Raw genomic sequence first — 23,082 nt, forward strand, 5'->3', positions numbered from 1 at the left:
ACCTCTCCTTCTGAAACTATTCCAAAAAATTGCAGAAGAAGTGATACTCCCAAACTTATTCTAGGAGGCCACCATCACCCTGATACCAAAACCAGACAAAGACTCCACAAAAAAAGAAAACTACAGGCCCATTTCACTGATGAACATCAATGCAAAAATTCTCAACAAAATACTAGCAAACCACATCCAACAATACATTAAAAGGATTGCACATCATGATCAAGTGGGATTTATCCCAGGGATGCAAGGGTTCTTCAATATCCACAAATCCATCAGTGTGATACACCACATTAACAAACTGAAGAATAAAATCCATATGATCCTCTCAATAGACGTGGAAAAAGCCTTTGACAAAATCCAACACCCATTTCTGACAAAAAACCCTTCAGAAAGTGGGCATAACGGGAATCTACCTCAACATGATAAAGGCCATATATGACAAACCCACAGTGAACATCATTCTCAATGGTGAAAAGCTGAAAGAATTCCCGCTGAGATCAGGAACAAGACAAGGATGTCCGCTCTCACCACTACTCTTCAATATAGTTCTGGAAGTCCTAGCCACAGCAATCAGAGAAGTAAAAGAAATAAAAGGAATCCAAATTGGAAAGGAAGAAGTAAAACTATCGCTATTTGCAGATGACATGATACTATACCTAGAAAATCCTAAAGACTCTACCAGAAAACTGTTAGAGCTTATCCACGAATTTGGCAAGGTCGCAGGATACAAAATCAATACACAGAAATCGAAGGCATTTCTATATACTAACAATGAAAGAGCAGAAAAAGAAATTAGGGAAGCAATCCCGTTTACCATCGCATCCAAAACAATAAAATACCTAGGAGTAAACCTACCTAAAGAAACAAAAGACCTGTGCTCTGAAAACTATAAGCCACTGATGAAAGAAATCAAAGATGACACACATAGATGGAAAGATATACCATGCTCATGGATTGAAAGAGTTAATATTATCAAAATGACTATACTACCCAAGGCAATCTACAGATTCAATGCAATCCCTATCAAATTACCAAGGATGATTTTCACAGAACTCAAACAAAATATTTCAAAGTTTGTTTGGAAGTACAAAAGACCCAGAATAGCCAAAGACATCCTGAAAAAGAAAAACAGAGCTGGAGGAATCAGTTTCCTGGACTTCAGACTATACTACAAAGCAACAGTCGTCAAAACTGCATGGTACTGGCACAAAGACAGACATATAGATCAGTGGAACAGGATAGAAAGCCCAGAATTAAACCCACGCACCTACAGCCAACTACTCTATGGCAAAGGAAGCAAGACTATACAATGGAGAAAGGACAGCTTGTTCAGTAAGTGGTGCTGGGAAAACTGGACAGCCACATGGAAAAGAATGAAATGAGAACACTCCCTAACACCATACACTAAAATAAACTCAAAATGGATTAAAGACCCAGATATAAGACCAGACACTATAAAACTCCTAGAGGAAAACATAGGCCAAACACTCTCTGACATAAACGACAGCAACATCTTCTCAGATCCACCTATCAGAGTATTGACAACAAAAAGAAAAATAAACAAATGGGACCTACTCAAACTTCAAAGTTTCTGCACAGCAAAGGAAACCCTAAACAGCACAAAAAGACAACCCACAGAATGGGAGAAAATATTTGCAAATGAATCAACTGACAAGGGATTAATCTCCAAAATTTATAAATGACTTCTGAAGCTCCATACCAAAAAAACAAACAACCCCATCAAAAAATGGGCAGAAGATCTAAACAGACAGTTCTCCAAAAAAGACATACAGATGGCCGAGAAACACATGAAAGGATGTTCAGCATCACTCATTATTAGAGAAATGCAAATCAAAACCACAATGAAGTACCACCTTACACCAGCCAGAATGGCCATCATCCAAAAATCTACAAACAATAAGTGCTGGAGAGGGTGTGGAGAAAAAGGAACCCTAGTACACTGTTGGTGGGATTGTAAATTGGTGCAACCACTGTGGAAAGCAGTATGGAGATTCCTCAGAAAACTAAACATAGAACTACCATTTGATCCAGAAATCCCACTCCTGGGCATCTATCCAGAGAAAACCATGACTCGCAAAGACACATGTGCTCCAATGTTCATTGCAGCACTATTTACAATAGCCAAGACATGGTAACAACCTAAATGTCCATTGACAGAGGAGTGGATCCAGAAGATGTGGTACATATACACAATGGAATATTACTCAGCCATCAAAAAGAACGAAATACCAGCATTCTTAGCAACATGGATGGACCTAGAAACTATCATGCTAAGTGAAGTCAGCCATACAATGAGACACCAACATCAAATGCTTTCACTGACATGTGGAATCTGAAAAAAGGACAGACTGAACTTCTTTGCAGAACAGATGCTGACTCACAGACATTGAAAAACTTATGGTTAAAAGCTAAATGAAAAAAAAAAAAAAAAGAAAAACTTATGGTCTCCGGAGGAGACAGTTTGGGGGGTGGGGGGATGTGCTTGGGCTGTGGGATGGAAATCTTGTGAAATCAGATTGTTATGATCATTATACAACTACAGATGTGATACATTCATTTGAGTAATAAAAAAAAGGGGGAAAAAAAGAAGCTCTGAAAAAATAAAAAATAAAAAAATAAAAATAAATAAATAAAAAATAAAATAAAATAAAATATGACAAAGGTAATATCCTAGTTGACCTTAGATAAAGTGATAACTTTTTAGACACACCAGTGCATGATGCATGAGAGAAATTAACTGATAACTTCATTAAAGTTGCATACTTCTATTCTGTAGAAGACAATGTCAAAAGAATGAGAAGACAAGCCACAAACAGGAAGGAAATATTTGCAAAAAACACATCTGTTATCCAAAATATACAAAGAACTTTTAAAATTCTACAATAAGGAAACAAATAACCCAATTTAAAAATGGGCCAAAAACATTAACATACACCTCACCAAAAAAGATATACAGATGGAAAATAAGCAAATGAAAAGATATCATCACATCTTATGTCCTTAGGGAAATGAAAATTAAAACAAGAGTGAGATATTGCTACACAACTACTAGACTAGCCAAAATCCAGAACACCGACAACACTGATGCCAGCAAATACGTAGGCCAAGAGAAACTCTAATGCACTGCAAAATGATACAGCCACTTTGGAAGACAGTTTGACAGTTGCTTACAAAACTTAAAAAAAAATCTTTAAAACAAATCAGCTTTAAAGTATAATTAACACTTTGGAGTTCCCATTGTGGCGCAGTGGTTTACGAATCCGACTAGGAACCATGAGGTTGCAGGTTCGATCCCTGCCCTTGCTCAGTGGGTTAACAATCTGGCGTTGCCATGAGCTGTGCTATGGGTTGCAGATGCGGCTCGGATCCCGCATTGCTGTGGCTCTGGCGTGGGCCAGTGGCTACAGCTCCAATTTGACCCCTAGCCTGGGAACCTCCATATGCTGCGAGAACGGCCAAAGAAATGGCAAAAGACAAAAAAAAAAATAATAATAATAGTAAAAAAAAAATAAAGTATAATTAACACATAAAATTGTAACATACTTACAGTGTACATTGTGGTTATTTGATATACATTGTGAAAGGACTATCCATCTAGTTAATTAACACATCCTCTCATACAATCCAGTAACCATGCTCCTTGGTATTTACTCAACAGAGTTGAAAACATATGTGTATACAAAAACTTGCACACAGACGTTTACAGCAGCTTTATTCATAACTGCTAAATGCTGGAAGTAACCAAATATCCTTTAGCAGGTTAAATAAGCTGCAGTACATCCAGACAGTGGAATATTATGCAGTGCTAAAAATAAATGAGCCATGAAACGTTGCAGAAGAACTTTACATATTACTAACTGAAAGAAGCCAATCTGTAAAAGCTACAACTCTATGATGCTAACAACATGACATTCTGGAAAAAGGCAAAATTATGGAGTCAGTAAAAAGATCAGAATTGCCAGCAGTGAGGGTGGAGGGAGGGATGAAGAGGTGGAGCACAGAGCCTGTTTGGGGTGACAATACTCTGTATGATTCTCAAAGGGTGCATACATGTCTTCATACATTTGTCAAACCGACAGAACATACAGCATTAAGAGGGAAAGCTGGTTCGAGCTACAGACTTTGGGTGATAATGATGTGTCAGTGAGGTTCAACGATTGAAACGAATGTACCACTCTAGTGGGGGATGTTGACAACAGAGGCAGCTGTGAGTGGGCAGGAAGACTATGGTTAATCTTTGCATTTTTGGCCCAAAGTTGCTGTGAATCTAAAACTGCTCTGAAAAACCGTCTTTTTAAAAAACTTTAATTCACAGAGGGATTTTAATAGTCCACCCAACTAATAAAATATATTCCAAATGTCTAAGCACATCATTTTCTCTTCTGTAAAACTTAGTGGCTTCGCTGAAGGCAGAGAGACTAGATATGAGTGTATCAGAAATGATCATACATATATATAATTGAATCATTGTGCTGTACACTTGAACACCTAACACTTTGTAAATCAACTATACTGCAATTTTTTTTAAAATTCAAACCAAAAATAAATAAATAAATACCATACCTGAAAAGCAAAGATTTCCTCAGTGTGTCTCCAAAGAAATCTAGAACCAACTACAACATTGTTCGGGAAAATCTGGGGGAAAAAAAAACTGTAGTTAATATTCAATCATTCTATCTCTAAGTGACGGTTCTCAACAGGGTCCCATGGACTCCTATGAAGTCAATGGATGGAGGCCATCCTTGAATTCCGTGAAAATTTGTAACATTTTACATGTATGTGCATCTTCATGGTGTTTTAAAAAAATCAAACTGTAAAAGTGTTCCATGACACAAAAAAGGTTAAAAACTACTGACTGGGAGTTCCCGTCGTGGCGCAGTGGTTAACGAATCCGACTAGGAACCATGAGGTTGCAGGTTCGGTCGCTGCCCTTGCTCAGTGGGTTAACGATCCGGCGTTGCCGTGAGCTGTGGTGTAGATTGCAGACACGGCTCGGATCCCGCGTTGCTGTGGCTCTGGCGTAGGCTGGTGGCTACAGCTCCGATTCAACCCCTGGCCTGGGAACCTCCATATGCCGCGGGAGCGGCCCAAGAAATAGCAACAACAACAACAACAAAAGACAAAAAGACAAAAAAAAAAAAAAAAAAAAAAAAAACTACTGACTGTATTATGTTCTCTTCACCCACATTTAATCTGCTTTTTAAAAAGGAGACATAAGTGACTTTTTAATTTTTTTTTCTTTTTTTTTAGGGACACTCCCTTGGCATATGGAAGTTCCCAGTTTAGGGAACTTAGGGGGCGAATCGGAGCTACAGCTATCAGCCTATGCCACAGCCATAGCAGCGCAGAATCTGCAACCTACATCACAGCTCACGGCAATGCCAGATCTTAACCCACTGAGTGAGGCCAGGGATTGAACCTGCAACCTCATGGTTTCTAGTTGGATTGGTTAACCACTGAGCCATGAAAGGAACCCCCTAAGTAACATTTTAGACAATGAAAAAACAACCAAACAGGGATTTTTGGCATCTGAGATTGTGGGGAAAACTCCTAGGTACAGCATGCTTATTTGTATGAACCTAAGAATCACACAGGAAATTAAAAAAAAAAAAATTGGTCTTATCCAACTAGGTACTTATTTTAGGGGAAAAAAACTCGAAACTTTTTTCTCTTTGTGTCTTTTATCCTGCAAGGATCATGGGAAATTCCTCAGCAGGGGAATATCTCCTACATCAAAGCAGAACTAGTATCTAGTAATGCTGGCATCTAGTAATGCTGGCATCTGGATTAAATGAAGGCCTTGGCTCAAGGCCTGAAAATACTAGGGATGTAAAACTCAGAAACTGATGGTTGTAACAATATCATGCCATATTTATATGGCCTACTCTTAGATTTCAATAAATACCTCACTCAGAACCTTCAACATTATAACTCTCCTTGTGTGAAATGGGAAGATTATGTTTTTAGTATGAAACTCAAGGATTTTGACTTTCACATCACAACCCCTGCCTGTTCTGGGTTGCAAAATTGTTTCAAGTGACTGAAGTAAGTATTTTTTGTACAGAGTTCACTGAAATCCTGATGCAGTTACCTTTTATTAATTTATTTGAAGCATAAGCCACAGTATCTTATGCCTTTCTGTTACATAAAACCACATATAATCCAAATGATTCACTTATAATTTTTTTTCGTTTAGAGCTGCACCTGTGACATATGGAAGTTCCTAGACTAGGGGTCAAATTGGAGCCAAAGCCAAAGCAATACCAGATCTGAGCCATATCTGTGACCTATACTGCAGCTCATCACAATGCCAGATACTTAACCCACTGAGCAGGGCCAAGAATCAAACCTGCATCCTCATGGATTCTAGGCAGGTTTGTTACTGCTGAGCCACAACAGGAACTCCCAATTTGCTTACAATCTGACATGAATTTTTATATTAGCTTTCACTTTCCAAACATCTTGTTTACGTCAATATTAAAAGTAGCTTAGCGGAGTTCCCGTCGTGGCGCAGTGGTTAACGAATCCGACTAGGAACCATGAGGTTGTGGGTTCGGTCCCTGCCCTTGCTCAGTGGGTTGATGATCCAGCGTTGCCGTGAGCTGTGGTGTAGGTTGCAGACGCGGCTGGGATCCCGCATTGCTGTGGCTCTGGCATAGGCCGGTGGCTACAGCTCTGATTCAACCCCTAGCCTGGGAATCTCCATATGCCACGGGAGCGGCCCAAGAAATAGCAACAACAACAAAAAGACAAAAGACAAAAAGACAAAAAAATAAATAAATAAATAAATAAAAAATAAAAGTAGCTTAGGAGTTCCCGTCATGGCTCAGTGGTTAACGAATCTGACTAGGAACCATGAGGTTGTGGGTTCGATCCCTGGCCTTGCTCAGTGGGTTAAGGATCCAGTGTTGCCATGAGCTGTGGTGTAGGTCGAAGATGCAGCTTGGATCTGGCACTGCTGTGCCTCTGGCGTAGGCCAGTGGCTACAGCTCGTATTCAACCCCTAGCCTGGGAACCTCCATGTGCCTCGGGTGCAGCCGTAGAAAAAGACAAAAAGACCAAAAAAAAAAAAAAAAAAAAAAAAAAAAGTAGCTTAAAGGCCCAAAGCTTACAGCAAAACAGAAATACAACCCTGAAGAACTTTAAATACCAAGGTAAAGCTAAATTACAATAATGGGCTATTGTAAAGCAAATGACAACAAAGATACAACACTCCAAAACCTATGGAATGCAACAAAAGCAGTTCTAAGAGGGAAGTTTATAGCAATAGAAGCCTACTTTAAGACACAAGAAAAAGCTCAAATAAACAACCTAAATTTTACACCTAAAGCAACAAGAGAAAAGAAGAGACAAGACCCAAAGTTAGCAGAAGGAAAGAAATCATAAAGATGAGAGCAGTTATCAATGAAATAGAAATGAAGAAAACCATAGAAAATATCAAACTAAAAGCTGGCTCTTTGAAAAGATCAACAAAATTGATAAACCCTTAGCCAGACTCATCAAGAAAAAGAGAGGACTCAAATCAATAAAATTAGAAATGAAAAAGGAGAAGTAACAACAGACATCACAGAAATAGAAAGGATCATAAGACTACTATATATGCCAATAAAATGAAATGCCTAGAAGAAACAGACAAGTTCTTAGAAAAGTACAATCTTCCAAGACTAAACCAAGATGAAATAAAAAAGCCGAATGGACCAATCACAAGTAGTGAAATTGAAACTGTGGTTAAAAAACTTCCAACAAACAAAAGTCCAGGACCAGGAGAATTCTATCCAAGAAGAGCTAACATCTACCCTTCTGAAACTATTCCCAAAAAATCGCATGGGAAGGAACACTCCCAAAATCATTCTATGAAGCCACCATCACCCTGAAACCAAAACCAAAGATAACACACAAAAAGAAAATTACAGGCCAATTTCACCAATGAACATAGATGCAAAAATCCTCAAAAAAAAAAAAATACTAGCAAACCAAATCCAACAATACATTAAAATGACTGTACATCATGATCAAGTGGGACTTATCCCAGGGATGCAAGGATTCCTCAATATCTGCAAATCAATCAGTGTGATACACCACATTAACAAACTGAAGAATAAAAACCATATGATCCTTTCAATAGATACAGAAAAAGCCTTTGACAAAACCCAACACCCATTTCTGATTTAAAAAAAAAAAAAAAACCCTAGGGAACCTACCTCAACATAATAAAGTCTGTATACGACGAACACACAGGTAACATCATTCTCAATGGTGCAAAGCTGAAAGAATTCCTGCTGAGATCAGGAACAAGACAAGCATGTCCATTCTCACCACTACTATTCAACATAGCTTTGGAAATCCTAGCCATGGCAATCAGAGAAGAAAAAGAAATAAAACTATCACTGTTTACAGATGACATGGTACTATACCTAGAAAATCCTAAAGACAGGGAGTTCCCATTGTGGCGCAGTGGTTAATGAACCCGACTAGGAACCATGAGGTTGCAGGTTCGGTCCCTGCCCTTGCTCAGTGGGTTGACGATCCGGCGTTGCCATGAGCTGTGGTGTAGGTTGCAGACGCGGCTCGGATCCCGCGTTGCTGTGGCTCTGGCGTAAGCTGGCGGCTACAGCTCCGACTGGACCCCTAGCCTGGGAACCTCCATGTGCCACGGGAGCGGCCCAAAGAAATAGCAAAAAGACAAAAAAAAAAAAAATCCTAAAGACACTACCAGAAAACTGCTAGGGCTCATCAATGAATTTGGCGAAGTCGAAGGATACAAAATCAATACACAGAAGTCAATAGCATTTCTATATACTAACAACAAAAGATCAGAAAGAGAAATTAGGGAAACAATACCATCTATCATCACATCAAAAAGAATAAAATACTTAGGAATAAACCTACCTAAGGAGACAAAAGATCTGTACTCTGGAAACTATAAGAGGCTGATGAAAGAAATCAAAGATGACACCAACAGATGGAAAGACATACCATGCTCTTGGATTGGAAGAGTCAATATTGTCAAAATGACTATACTACCTAAGGCAATCTACAGATTCAATACAATCCCTATAAAAATACCAAGGATATTTTTCACAGAACTCAAACAAAATATTTTAAAGTTTGTTTGGAAGCACAAAAGACCCAGAATAGCCAAAGTCATCCTAAGAAAGAAAAATGGAGCTAGAAGAATCAGGCTCCCTGACTTCAGACTATACTACAAAGCAACAGTCATCAAAACTGCATGGTACTGGCACAGAGACAGAAATACAGATCAGTACAGAAAGCCCAGAATTAAACCCATGTACCTACAGTCAACTAATCTATCACAAAGGAGGCAAGAATATACAATGGAGAAAAGACAGCATATTCAGTAAGTGGTGCTAGGAAAACAGGAGAGCTGCATGTAAAAGAATGAAATTAGAACACTTCCTAACACCATACACAAAAATAAACTCCAAATAGATTAAAGACCTAGATATACGACCAGATACTATAAAACTCTTTGATGAAAACATAGGCCAAACACTCTCTGACATAAACCACAGAAACATCTTCTTAGATCCACCTCTTAGAGTAATGACAATAAAAACAAAAATAAACAAATGGGACTTAATTAAACTTAGAAGTTTCTGCACAGCAAAGGAAACTCTAAACAAAACAAAAAGACAACCCACAGAATGGGAGAAAATATTTGCAAATGAATCAACTGACAAGGGATTCATCTCCAAAATTTATAAATACCTCCTACAGCTCAATACCAGAAAAAACAAACAACCCCATCAAAAAATGGGCAGAAGATCTAAACAGACAATTCTCCAAAGAAGACATACAGATGGCCAAAAAACACATGAAAAGATGTTCAACATCACTAATAGAGAAATGCAAACCAAAACCTCTATGAGGTACCACCTTACACCAGCCAGAATAGCCATCATCAAAAAGTCTACAAACAATAAATGCTGGCGAGGTTGTAGAGAAAAGGGAACCCCATTACACTGTTGGTGGGAATGTAATTTTGTGCAACCACTGTGGAAATCAGTATGGAGATCCCGCAGAAAACTAAAAACAGAATTACCATCTGATCCAGCAATCCCATTCCTTGGCATCCATCCAGAGAAAACCATGACTTGCAAAAATACATGTACTCCAGTGTTCACTGCAGCACCATATACAACAGCCAAGACATGGAAACCACCTAAATGTCCATCAACAGAGGAGTGGGTGGAGTTCCCGTTGTGGCACAGTGGTTAACGAATCCGACTAAGAACCATGAGGTTGCGGGTTCGGTCCCTACCCTTGCTCAGTGGGTTAAAAATCCGGCGTTGCCGTGAGCTGTAGTGTAGGTTGCAGATGCGGCTCAGATCCCAGGTTGCTGTGGCTCTGGCGTAGGCCTGCGGCTACAGCTCCAATTCGACCCCTAGCCTGGGAACCTCCATATGCTGCAGGAGCGGCCCAAGAAATAGCAAAATGACAAAAAAAAAAAAAAAAAAAAAACCAGAGGAGTGGATGTGGTACATATACACAATGGAATATTACTCAGCCATTAAAAGGAATGAAATAACAGCATTTGCAGCAACGTGGATAGACCTAGAAATTATCATGCTAAGTGAAGTTAGTCAGACAGTGAGACACCAACATCATATGCTATCACTTACATGGAGAATCTAAAAAAAGGACACAATGAACTTCTTTGCAGAACAGGTATTGACTCAGAGACTTTGAAAAACTTACAGTTTCCAAATGAGACAGGTTGGGGGCTGGGGGATGCGCTGAGGGTTTGGGATGGAAATGCTATAAAAATTGGTTGTGATGATCATTGTATAACTATAAATGTAATTGAGTAATAAAAATTGCTATAAAATTTTAAAATAATGGGCTATTGTAAATGATAATGTAATATAATAATAAATATATTTTTTTAGGACTGTACTTGCAGAGTATGGAGGTTCCCAGGCTAGGGATATAATTGGAGCTACAGCTGCCTGCCTACACTACATCCACAGCAATACCAGATCCGAGCCACATCTGCAACCTACATCAGTTTGTGGCAACGCCAGATCCTTAACCCACTGAGCGAGGCCAGTGATCAAACCCGCAACCTCATGTTTCCTAGTCAGATTCATTTCCACTGAGCCATGATAGGAACTACCCAACAACCTTTTAGGGGGAAAAAAAAAAGGATACTACAGTTAACATATACTTGGTGGTATTTTTTTCTAATTTTAATTTTTTTATTTTTACTTTTTGGCTACATCTGCAACATGTAAAAGTTCTCAGGCTAGGGATCAAATCTGCACCAGAGCAGTGACCTGAGCCACTGCAGTGACAACGCTAGATCCTTAACCCTCTATACCACAAAGGAACTCCATGAGTGTACCACTTTTAGAAAATGTGTGTGGTAGGGAATATATCATAGAATTCATGAATTATGTTATTTCTTTACATATTTGATACATAAAATGTTTGTACATTTTTGTACCCTGTTCTTTTCACCTAATATTATCATATAAACATTACCTTAATGTTATTAAAATCAGTTATTATATTCTTAATTTATTTAATTAAATAAAATTTTATTTAAATATTCCATTGTAACTACTTAACTGTTTTTCCATTGATGACACTTAAGTTGTTTCTAGCATTTGCTCTTATTAATGCCTTTACAGACATCATTGTGCATACCATTTTGTTGATTTTCACAGGCTGTCCCCATAATATTTAGAGGCAGAATTCTTTTTTTTGTGTGTTTATGTGTATGTGTCTTTTCAGAGCTACTCATAGCATATGGAAATTCCCAGGCTAGGGGTTGAATCGGAACTTGAGCTGCTGCCCTACACCACAACCACAGCCACAGCAACACAGGATCCAAGCTGCGTCTGCAATCTGCACAACAGCTCATGGCCACATTGGTCCTTAGCTCACTGAGTGAGGCCGGGGATCAAATCTGAGTACTCATGAATACTAGTCAGTTTCCTTAATACTGAGCCACAACGGGAACTCCTCAGAAGTGGAATTCTTAAGGCTCTTACTACAACACAACATAAAGATAACTATAGAAAATATAGGACTAAACTAGCAATAACTCAACTGAACTTGGAGCCCAACATTTCAGAGTCTTTCTCTTAACATATTTGGTTTTAATAAACACAGGCAAGCATAGAAAATATTTAAAAGATTATTTATCACTCTTTTGAGACTATTTTGTGCTACGTGCTATGCTAAGTTCTATAGAGTCTAAGAAGATCAATCAATAAAATCCCTTAAGCTTACTATGGAAAATTACATTCAATTTTGTAGGCATGGGGGCCTGGACTCACAAACACTTGAGATAATTTGACCTTTAGCAGGAGACTAAAAACAATTCAAATAATACAAAACTGGGAGTTCTCTTGTGGTGCAGTGGGTAAGGATCTGATGTTCTCACTGCAGTGGCTTGAGTTGCTGCTGTGACTTGGGTTTGACTCCTGGCCTGAGAACTTACACATGCTGTGGGTGGGGTGAAAAAAAAGTTAAAAAAAATTTAAGAGTTCCTGTTGTGGCTCAGCATGTTAAGAACCCAACTAATAACAATGAAGATACAGGTTTGATCCCTGGCCTTGCTCAGTAGGTTAAGGATCTGGTGTTGCCACCAGTTGTGGTGTAGGTCACAGATGTGCCTCGGATCTGGCATTGCTGTGGCTGTGGTGTAGGCTGGCAGCTGCAGCTCTGATTTGACCTCTAGCCCAGGAACTTCCATATGCGACAGGTACAGCCCTGAAAAAATTTTTTTTCAATAAAAACAACAAATAATAAAAAAATATTGCTTAGAAATGTCTTCGAGAATAAAGGAAAAATAATTTAAATGTTTTTTGCTTTATCGTATTCTAAAACTTCTATTTCATTTCATTTAAAAGCCTCATCTGGAGACTAGAGGGCCTCTTTATTTTTTCAAGGTTCTAAATGGCTAGGCAATGACCCTAATACAAGTTACTAACTAATATTTTCCACACTGATTTGAAATAGTGCCTGTATTATACATAGAATTCCCATATACACATTCTACTTTTATTAGACTCCTAGAAAAACACCAAAATTATAACCATCTGCTGAACAACCATCAACAAAATAGACCAGAAACTACCAAAAAAGATATCCTATACCCAAAGACAAAGAAGCCACATTGAGACAGTACAAGGGGCACTTTCATGCTATTTGCAATTCTACACCCACTGGGAAGGCAACCCACAGGCTGGAAAATAACTATCACAGAGGCTCTCCCACAGGGGTGAGAGTTCTAAGCCCCATGTCAGGTTCCCAAGCCTGGGGGGTCTGGCATTGGGAAGAGGAGTCCCTGGAGCATTTAAGAATCTTGAGAAGTCACTGGGCTACTGCCATCAAGCTTGGCCTCAATTCTCTTAGCCAGCTGCTTTCCCAGCTCCACTCCCCACTGGTCAAAGCTGCTGGTATCCCAGATGATGTCATGAATGAAGATCTTGTATTCGTACATGGCAATCAAAGCTCTAGGAATGAATGGCATGAACTTGGTGAACACAGTAGAGTTCGCTGGGAGATTTTCTTCAAAGACCTTGTGGTGCAACAGTTTCTCAAAGTCTTCCAGACTTATTCCCACAGCTTGTAGCTCCTTTGAGGCCTTTTCTGTTGACTTCCCCCTCATCGAGGCCTCCACCTGGGACAAGAAGTTTGCCAGGAGGATCTTGGGATGTGAATCCATCCTTACCAGATGCTGGGTCTGGACCAGGATGAGGAAGTTACAGGGCATCATCTTGGTAACCTGGTGGATGAGCTGGTAGAAGGCATGCTGCCCACTTGTCCCTGGCTCCCCCCAACAATGGGGCTTGTTGGTTGGTCCACACGGCTGCTGGATTTGATGATGTACTTCCCATTGGACTTCATGTCACCCTGCTGGGAGTAGGCAGCAAAGCGGTGCATGTACTGGTCATACGGCAGCATGGCCTGCATCTCACACCCAAAGCACTTGATGTACAAGATACCTGGCAGAGCCAGCAGGGCAAGGGCGTTCTTCTCCAGGAGTGTTGTGCAGAAGTGCTGGTCCATCTAGTGAGCCCCTGAGAGCAGCTGCTTGAAGCTGTCACATCCCACAAGCAGGGCAATGGAGAGTCCTCTGGCTGATCACGGCAAGGAGCAAGCTCCCACCTGATCCCAGAACTCAAACAACTTTTGAGGGTCAATTCCAAACTCCTTCACTTTAACAGTGTTGGTAAACAGGGAAGTAAAGTCCTTCTCAACTGCAGAAGGATCCTTGGCCAACAGGAGAAACTAATGCTGGAAAGATGTTACCAGAATCCAGGTTCTTGTTCACACAGTTGAAGAATGAACTCCCTGAACACACAGGCAGCAAGCAAGCAAAGTCTTTACTACAGGAAAGCAAATAGCTCTCAGGGCTGCTAGGAGTGGTGAGAAGAGCCCCCTTCTCTATTTTCCTATATGAATTTTTATCCCTTAAAGATGGGGGGATTACCAACGTGGGGTACAGAAAGATGTGTTTTTCTCCCATTGGCCTTGTCCACTTACCTCTATCAGTCCTTGTCCAATAGGGGTTTTAGGGGTGGAAATGTCCCGTAAGGTTTATGGTTTCTTTGTTTTCTCTTCTCTTAGACTGAGTCACCATTCCTCAGTCTCATTTCTTTTCTATAAATTGAGGAGTGGGTTAGAGATTAAGGTCCCTGTGGGCGTAGGTACACTTCCTACAGTAAACAAGGCCTGTGGGAATATTACTCTCTGGAGCTCTTAAGCCACAAATGTTAATAAATAGCCACATCAAAGAATACATCAAAGCCCATGCTCCTACACTGACTACCTGAATTAATATTCTGCCTCAAAACCATTCCTTCTTCGTCTCTGCGTTCATGATGGTCTCTTGGGTGGTGAAGGTCTTGGAGGCAATGATGAACAGGAAGGACTTGGGGCTCAGGGTGGCCAGCGTTTTGGCAATGAGAGTGCCATCAACATTGGATACAAACCAGAGCTGGGGACCTTCTGCAGAATATGGCTTGAGGGCTTCATTCACCATGAGGGGTCCCAGGTCACAGCTGCTAATACTAACATTGATGCGTGATGGACTTGCCTGAGTATCCCTTCCATTCAGCACTTTGGATATGCTGGAAGAAAGACTTCAACTTCCCCTGGACCCTTCGGACCTCTGGCATCACATCCTTGCCATCCACAAGAACTGGGGTGTTTGACCAGTGGCTCAGGGCCACATGCAGCACTGTCCAATCCTCAGTGAAGCTGATGTCACCACTGAAACTGCACTCCCAGGCAACCTCCATACCCTGGACTTGGCCAGGTCCACCAGCATCTGCATCACAGCCTCCATCACAAGGTTTGTGGAGTAATCCACCAGAATATGCCCATGGTTGATGTTGAGGTTCAAGATAAAAGTGGCTGGAGCACTCCTCAGTCCCTTCAAAAAGGTGGTGCAAGCTGAGGTCAGAGCCATGCCTGTGGTACCCTGCCCAAAGCTTCTTGACCTGCAGGTTCTGGGTGAGTGTGGTCATGGAGAGAGCGGCTGGGAACATGCACCAGGGTGAGCATGAAGGAGGAAGTGGGCCAGGTGGCAATGGACGTGCTGAGCATTCTATAGCTTATCTAGCAACCTACTCCGAGTTGGGGGGCGGGGGGCGGGGGGAGGGTACACAGGGTGTGATACCTAGGAGGCAGCCAGTGACCACTGGAGCCTGTCTTATAGGTTGACTCCCAGAGCTAAGTCTTCCCTTTTAACACTTTGATTTATTTATTTATTTAGCCGATCAACCTCATGTAATGACTCTTAGTGAAACTGAAAATCAAGTCATGTTCCAAAAAAAGAAACCAGTTATAGTCTTTGTTGAGATTTCATTAAATCTACATATTAATGCCAAGAAAAAGGAAATGCAGAATACAGGCCACAGCAGAAAAACAACATAGCCTAAGGGGAGGCAGAGAAGGGAAGACTCAGCTTTCAGGGGCATGCTGCATCCTTTGCCAGGCTTTGGCTCCCACTCTTCAACAACAGTTGTTAACAAATCTCTTGAGCAGTGGGAGTGTCAGATTTTTTTTAGCTGGAAACACTTCAGGGTAGCAATCCATCCAGAAGGGGAAGCTAGAGGTCCTGCCTTAACTGAGTACTGCTTCTGGGTATGAGTGTACTGTTTTTTACTTGGAATACATATTATGTAACAATAAAAATAACATGTTTTGGAGTTCCCAGGTGGCACAGCAGGTTAAGGATCTGGTACTGTCACTGCTGTGGTGCAGGTTTAATCCCTGGCCCACAATCTTCCACATGCCATGGGCAAGGCAAAGACAAAAACAGGTGTTTTGGGGAGTTAACTTCATGGCTCAGTGGTAACGAACCTGACTAGTATCCAATCCCTGGCCTCACTCAGTGGGTCAGGGATCCAATGTCTCTATGAGCTATGGTATAGGTCACAGATGTAGCTCGGAACTACTATTGCTGTGGCTGTGGCATAGGCTGGCAGCTGTAGCACCAATTCAACCTCTAGCCTGGGAACTTCCATATGCTGTGGGTGCAGCCTAAAAAGCAAAAAAAGAAAAAATGAAAGAAAAAGTGTTTTCTAAAGATGCTCTCATTTACAATTTATAATTTTTTTTCTTCTTACATATGATTATAATTCTGGAGAGGGTGATAGATTTTATGCAAATTAGTGGGGCAAACTAAAGCTTTCCTAGTCCACTCCTTCACGTCCACAGGACTGTATAATGCACTGTTCTAAACTGTATGAAAGCATAAAGTTTAAAAAGCTACAATTCTTGGAGTTCCCATTGTGGCACAGCAGAAAAAATCCAACTACTATCCATGTTAATTCGGGTTCGATCCCTGGTCTTGCTCAGTGGGTTGGGGATCCAGCACTGCCGTGAGCTACAATGTAGGTCTCAGACATGGCTTGGATCTGGCATTGCTGTGGCTGTGGCACAGGACAGCAGCTGTAGCTCCAATTCAACCCCTAGACTGGGAATCTTCATATGCCATGAGTGCAGCCCTAAAAATAAAAAAAAAAAGCTATGATTCTTCAAAACAGCATGGTACTGGCACAAAAACAGACATATGGATCAATGGAACAAAAGACAGAGCCCAGAAGTAAATCTGCACACCTACGGTCAATTAGTTTTTGACAAAGGAGGCAAGAACACACAATGGTGAAAAGACAGTCTCTTTAGCAAGTGATGCTGGGAAAGTTGGACAGTTGTATATAAATCAATGAAATTAGAACACTCCTTCATATTGTACACAAAAATAACTTGAAATAGAAGACATGACACCATAAAACTCCTGGAAAAGAAGACAGGCAAAACACTCTATGACATGAGTTGTAAAATGTTTTCTTAGGCCATTCTCCCAAGGCAATAGAAATGAAAGAAAAATAAACAAATGGGACCTAATCACACTTAGAAGCTTTTGTACAGCAAATGAAACATAAATAAAACAAAAGACTAGGAGAAAATATTTGCAAATGATAACACTGACAAGGGCTTAATCTCCAAAATACACAAACAGCCCTTAAAACTCAATAACAAAAAAACAAAAAACCCAATCATAAAATGAACAGAAGACCTAAACAGGCATTTCACCAAAGAAGACCCACAGATGGTCAAAATGTACACAAAAAGATGCTCAATATCACTAATTATTAGAGAAATACAAATCGAACCTACAAATGAGAGTTAATAGATGCCTTTGGAATGGATAAGCAATGAGGTCCTGCTGTATATCTGGTCATTTATGATGGAGCATGATAATGTGAGAAAGAAGAATGTATACATGTATGTGTAACTGGGTCACCTTGCTGTACAGTAGAAAACTGACAGAACACTGTAAACCAGCTATAATGGAAAAAAATAAAAATCATTAAAAATTTTAAAAAAACCTACAAATGAGGTACCATGTTGCACTGGTCAGAATGGTCATCATTCAAAAGTCTACAAACAACAAATGCTGGAGGAGGTGTGGAGAAAAGGATCCCTCCTTACACTATTAGTGGGAATACAAATCAGTGCAGCCACTATTGAGAATAGTATGGAGATTCCTCAAAAAACTAAAAATAGAGTTGCCATATGACCCTATAAACCCACTCTTGGGCATGTATCTAGATGAAATTATAATTCATATATATATATATATATATATATATATATATATATACACACACACACACACACACACACACACACATACACAGGAATATTACTCAGCCATAAAAGTAATGAAATAATGCCATTTACAACTACATGGATGATCCTAGAGATTATCATACTAAGCAAAATAAGTCAGAAGGAGAAAGACAAATCCCATATGATATCATTTATATGTGGAATCTAAATTATGACACAAGGGAGTTCCCTTCTTGGCTCAGTGGTTAACGAACCCAGCTTGGATCCATGAGGATGCAGGTTCGATCCCTGGCCTCACTGAGTGTGTTAAGGATCCCGAGCTGCCATGAGCCATAGTGTGGGTCATAGACTTGGCTCGGATCTTTTGTTGCTGTGGCTGTGGCGTAGGCCGGCAGCTATAGCTCTTATTAAACCCCCTAGACTTGGAACTTCATATGCCACGAATGCGGCCCTAAAAAGCAATAAATAAATAAATAAATATAAAAATAAACTATGACACAAATGACCTGATCTAAAAGACAGAAACAGAAGCACAGACCTAGAGAACAGACTTCTGGTTGCCAGGGGAACGGGGTTAGGAGAGCGGTGGAGTGGGAGTTTGGGACTAGCAAATGCAAACAGTTATATATAGAATGGATAAACAACAAGGTCCTATTGTATAGCACAGAGAAGTATATTCAATATCCTATAATGAGCCATAATAGAAAAGAATAGATTTGTATGTGTGTATGTGTGTAACTGAATCACTTTGCTGTACCCAAAAAAACTTACACAACATTGTAAGTCAATTATACTTCAGCTTAAAAAGAAGAGATATGGGAGTTCCTGTTGCGGCTCAGTGGAAACAAATCCGACTAGGAACCACGAGGTTGCAGGTTTGATCCCTGGCCTCGCTCAGTGGGTTAAGGATCCAGCGCTGCCATGACCTTTGGTGTAGGTCGCAGACACAGCTCGGATCTGGTGTTGCTGTGGCTGTGGTGTAGGCCGGCAGCTGTAGCTCCGATTAGACCCCTAGCCTGGGAACCTCCATGTGCCATGGGTGTGGCCCTCAAAAGACGAAAAAAGAAAAAAGAAAAAAAAATAATGTGACTGAGGCAACTGTTGACTATGGACACAGTATAGAACTACTCAACCTCCAGGTCACAAATGAAAACACTGATGTTCAGAGCTAAGTTAATTTTAAATTCTATCTTAAGGAGTTCCCATTGCAGCTCAGTGGTTAATGAACCTGACTAGTATCCATGAGAACGAGGGTTCGATCCCTGGCCTTGCTCAGTGGGTTATGGATACAGCATTGCTATGAGCTGTGGTGTAGGTTGCAGATGCGACTCAGATCTCGCATTGCTGTGGCTGTGGTGTAGGCCGGCAGCTGCAGCTCTGATTCAACCCCTAGCCTGGGAACCTCCATGCACCGCAGGTAAGGCCCTAAAAAGACTAAATAAATTCTGTCTTAAAATGTGTTGATAGTGTCAAAATATTCCCAGAGAGGGGGTATAGGAACAAAGAAGGTGATGTATCTTTTTCTAACACACCTGGTGTTGTGGTCCTAAGCCATGATGAGTCTGAAGAGGCACCTCCTCCAGCACACAGCTTATCATTTACCGATTTGGGGAAACAGGTAATATGAGGTATTTCAAGTCCTATGGAGAGTGCAACTCAGGTCTGGAGCCTGGTCCAGACGGAGTGGCTTCAATTAAACATATATTTACTGAGTACATGTGTATCAGGCACTGTGTGGGGTTCAAAATAAGGCAAAGGTCTCATCCTCAGAGCCAAGGAAAGAAGTTTTCATGTCTGTCATCTCAGAATCACAGTCAGGGTCTTAACCTGTACATCGTAACTCAAGGAGCCACCAAAACAACTGGTCTTGCCTTTTCTAGAAGCTTCTTGTCTTTGACACTGTGTCCCATTTCTGAACAGAGTACAAAAAAACAAAATGTAAAAGGTGCTCTGGAGTTCCCGTCGTGGCGCAGTGGTTAACGAATCCGACTAGGAACCATGAGGTTGCAGGTTCGGTCCCTGCCCTTGCTCAGTGGGTTAACGATCCGGCGTTGCCGTGAGCTGTGGTGTAGGTTGCAGACGCGGCTCAGATCCTGCGTTGCTGTGGCTCTGGTGTAGGCCGGTGGCTACAGCTCCGATTCAACCCCTAGCCTGGGAACCTCCATATGCCTCGGGAGCGGCCCAAGAAATAGCAACAACAACAACAACAACAACAACAACAAAGACAAAAAAAAAAAAAAAAAAAGGTGCTCTGGCCTGTTCTCTTTAACTCTCAAAGGCCTACCTTGAGGTGGGGGTGGGGGAACACTGCAAATTTCAGCTGATTTTGCTCTTGCTGGAGAGGGGAGGGGCTGAGCAAAAGCAATTTTTAACTTAATAAACACCAACTCTGAGCCAATTTAAAACAAATATTCCCAACCAAGCCATTCTACTGGGCAGTAATCAGAGCAAACTCCATCCTAGCCTGGATCGATGACATCCACCAGAATCTGAATGCCTGGGGAGAGAGACCTGTTTGATTTAATTAATATTCCTCACTGGATTCTTGATTTTAACCACAAGCCCCTTCTCCAAAACCTCTTTCTCTCCACGTGTTCTCCACCTGAGAAAATGGCAACCCATCCACCTAGCCACTTGCTCAACCTGGACACCTTAACACATCTGCTCTGGACAATGACCAAGTACTGTCACCTCTACTCTCCAATATATCTTGAATTCACCTACTTCTCTCTCCCCTAGCATCACCCTAATCCAAGTCATCCTGTACCTCCCATTTGGACAGCTGTAATAGCTTCCTAACTGGTGTGCTTGCTTCCACCTTGACCTCTATCAAATTCCCCAGATACATATATGATTTAACTTGTTTATTGGATATTTCTCCCTTTACAATGTAAGCTCCATGAAGACAAAAGCCATGTCTGATTTTTTTACTGGGGTATTCCTGCTGCCTAGCACAGTACCTGGCATAGAATGGGCATCAGTAAAACTTATTGAGAGCATAAATGAACACTTTATAATCCTTGCATGATAGAGGTCCTCCTGTTCACAAAATATGGCTCAGAGTCTATCCTCTTAAGAGTCTTTTTCCCCCCTCAGAGCCACACAAGCCATTCTTCAAAAGAGAATTGAATCTTTTTCCTTCCTTCAGACTGACTGAATGATGACCTTTTAGCAGAGCCTTTTAGGAAGAAATCAGAGTGAGCTCTGATAGAGCATGAATAGATGGAAAGAATCCAAACTGAGCCTACCTCTTTCTAATGCTTTGGAAAGAGATGAAATTTTATGAAGAAAAAAACAAAATACCATCTTGGATATAGACCCTTTGAGGTATTATTGCCATCTGGTGTCCATAATATTAACCCGCAGGCAACCAAGAACTTTTCCCTCTGCCTTCTAATTGTCTCAATTTTTCTGAATATTTTTTTTAAGGTCTACTTCTTAAAAATTTATTTTGTTTTATTTTTCTTTTTACAGCCACACCTGCAGCACATGCATGTTCCCAGACTTGGGATCGAATAGGAGCCGAAGCTGCTCACCTATGCCACATCCACGAAGGATCTGGGTCACATCTGTGACCTATGCTGCAGCTTGCAGCAAAGCCGGATCCTTAACCCACTGAGCAAGGCCAGGGATCGAACCCACCTCCTCATGGACACTATGTCAGGTTCTTAATCCACTTAGCCACAATGGGAACTCCTTTTTTCAAGTTGATTTCCAAGGTTGTGATAATTTCTGTTATACAACAAAGTGATTCAGTTATACATATACACATGTCCATTATCTTTCAGATGCTTTTCCCACATAGATTATCACAGAATATTGGGTAGAGTTCTCTGTGCTGTATGGCAGGCCCCTACTGGCCCATCAGTCCATATACCCAGTGTGCATGTGTCAATCCCAAACCTCCAGTACATCCCTCCCCCAACCTTTCCCCTTTGGTAACCATAAACTACCATAAGATTTTCAAAGTCTATGAGTCTGTTTCTGAAATTTAACAATAATTTTAACTTTGGTATGAGTCTTCTATTCTGGAAACATATGTTCTTCATTTCTAGGACATTTTCTTTGATATTTTCTAGGAATTATTTCTTTGATATTTTTCTCCCCATGATTTTCTTTTTGGAATTCCTAGAATTTGGATGTTGATCTCCTGAATTGACTTTTAACTTTCTTATCCTTTTTCTCTAACATTTTTCCTCTCTTTTGTTCTACTTTTTTTTCTTTTTAGGGCCACACCTGTTGCCTATGGAGGTTCCCAGGCTATGGGTCGAACTGGAACTCCCTATGCCACAGCCACAGCAATGCCAGATCCAAGCCGTGTCTGTGCCCTACACCACAGCTCATGGCAGCACCTGATCCTTAACCCACTGAGCAAGGCCAGGGATCAAACCCATGTCCTCATGAACACTATGTCAGGTTCGTTACTGCTGAGCCACACCAGGAACTCTTTTTGTACTTTTTGAGTAGCATTCTCAGAGCTGAGTTGCAGAAAGGGGCTGAAATATCACTGTCTAATTCTGACATTCATTTAATTCCCAATTTCAGTACGGTATTCCTGTCCTCAGCTATGCCTCCTTTTTTTTTTTTTTTAATTTTTTTATTTTCCCACTGTACAGCAAGGGGGTCAGATTATCCTTACATGTATACATTACAATTACATTTTTTCCCCCACCCTTTGTTCTGTTGCAACATGAGTATCTAGACAAAGTTCTCAATGCTATTTAGCAGGATCTCCTTGTATATCTATTCTAAGTTGTGTCTGATAAGCCCAAGCTCCCGATCCCTCCCACTCCCTCCCCCTCCCATCAGGCAGCCACAAGTCTTTTCTTCAAGTCCATGATTTTCTTTTCTGAGGAGATGTTCATTTGTGCTGGATATTAGATTCCAGTTATAAGTGATATCCTATGGTATTTGTCTTTGTCTTTCTGGCTCATTTCACTC

At 40.7% G+C, this 23,082-nt stretch overlaps 1 protein-coding gene and 1 pseudogene across 1 annotated transcript in view; both read right to left on the reverse strand.

Annotated features, from left to right (window-relative positions):
- Positions 1-23,082, reverse strand: part of SQOR (sulfide quinone oxidoreductase) — a 377,873-nt gene that overhangs the window by 325,459 nt on the left and 29,332 nt on the right. The gene's annotated exons all lie outside the window — the stretch shown is intronic.
- On the reverse strand, positions 13,349-15,527 carry LOC100624411 (glucose-6-phosphate isomerase-like; annotated as a pseudogene).

This window comes from Sus scrofa, chromosome 1, assembly GCF_054392235.1.
Source record: "Sus scrofa isolate SSC_HxYL_T2T_F1_AM1 chromosome 1, Sscrofa_HxYL_maternal_Yorkshire_Landrace_v2.0, whole genome shotgun sequence".
Taxonomy (NCBI): domain Eukaryota; kingdom Metazoa; phylum Chordata; class Mammalia; order Artiodactyla; family Suidae; genus Sus; species Sus scrofa.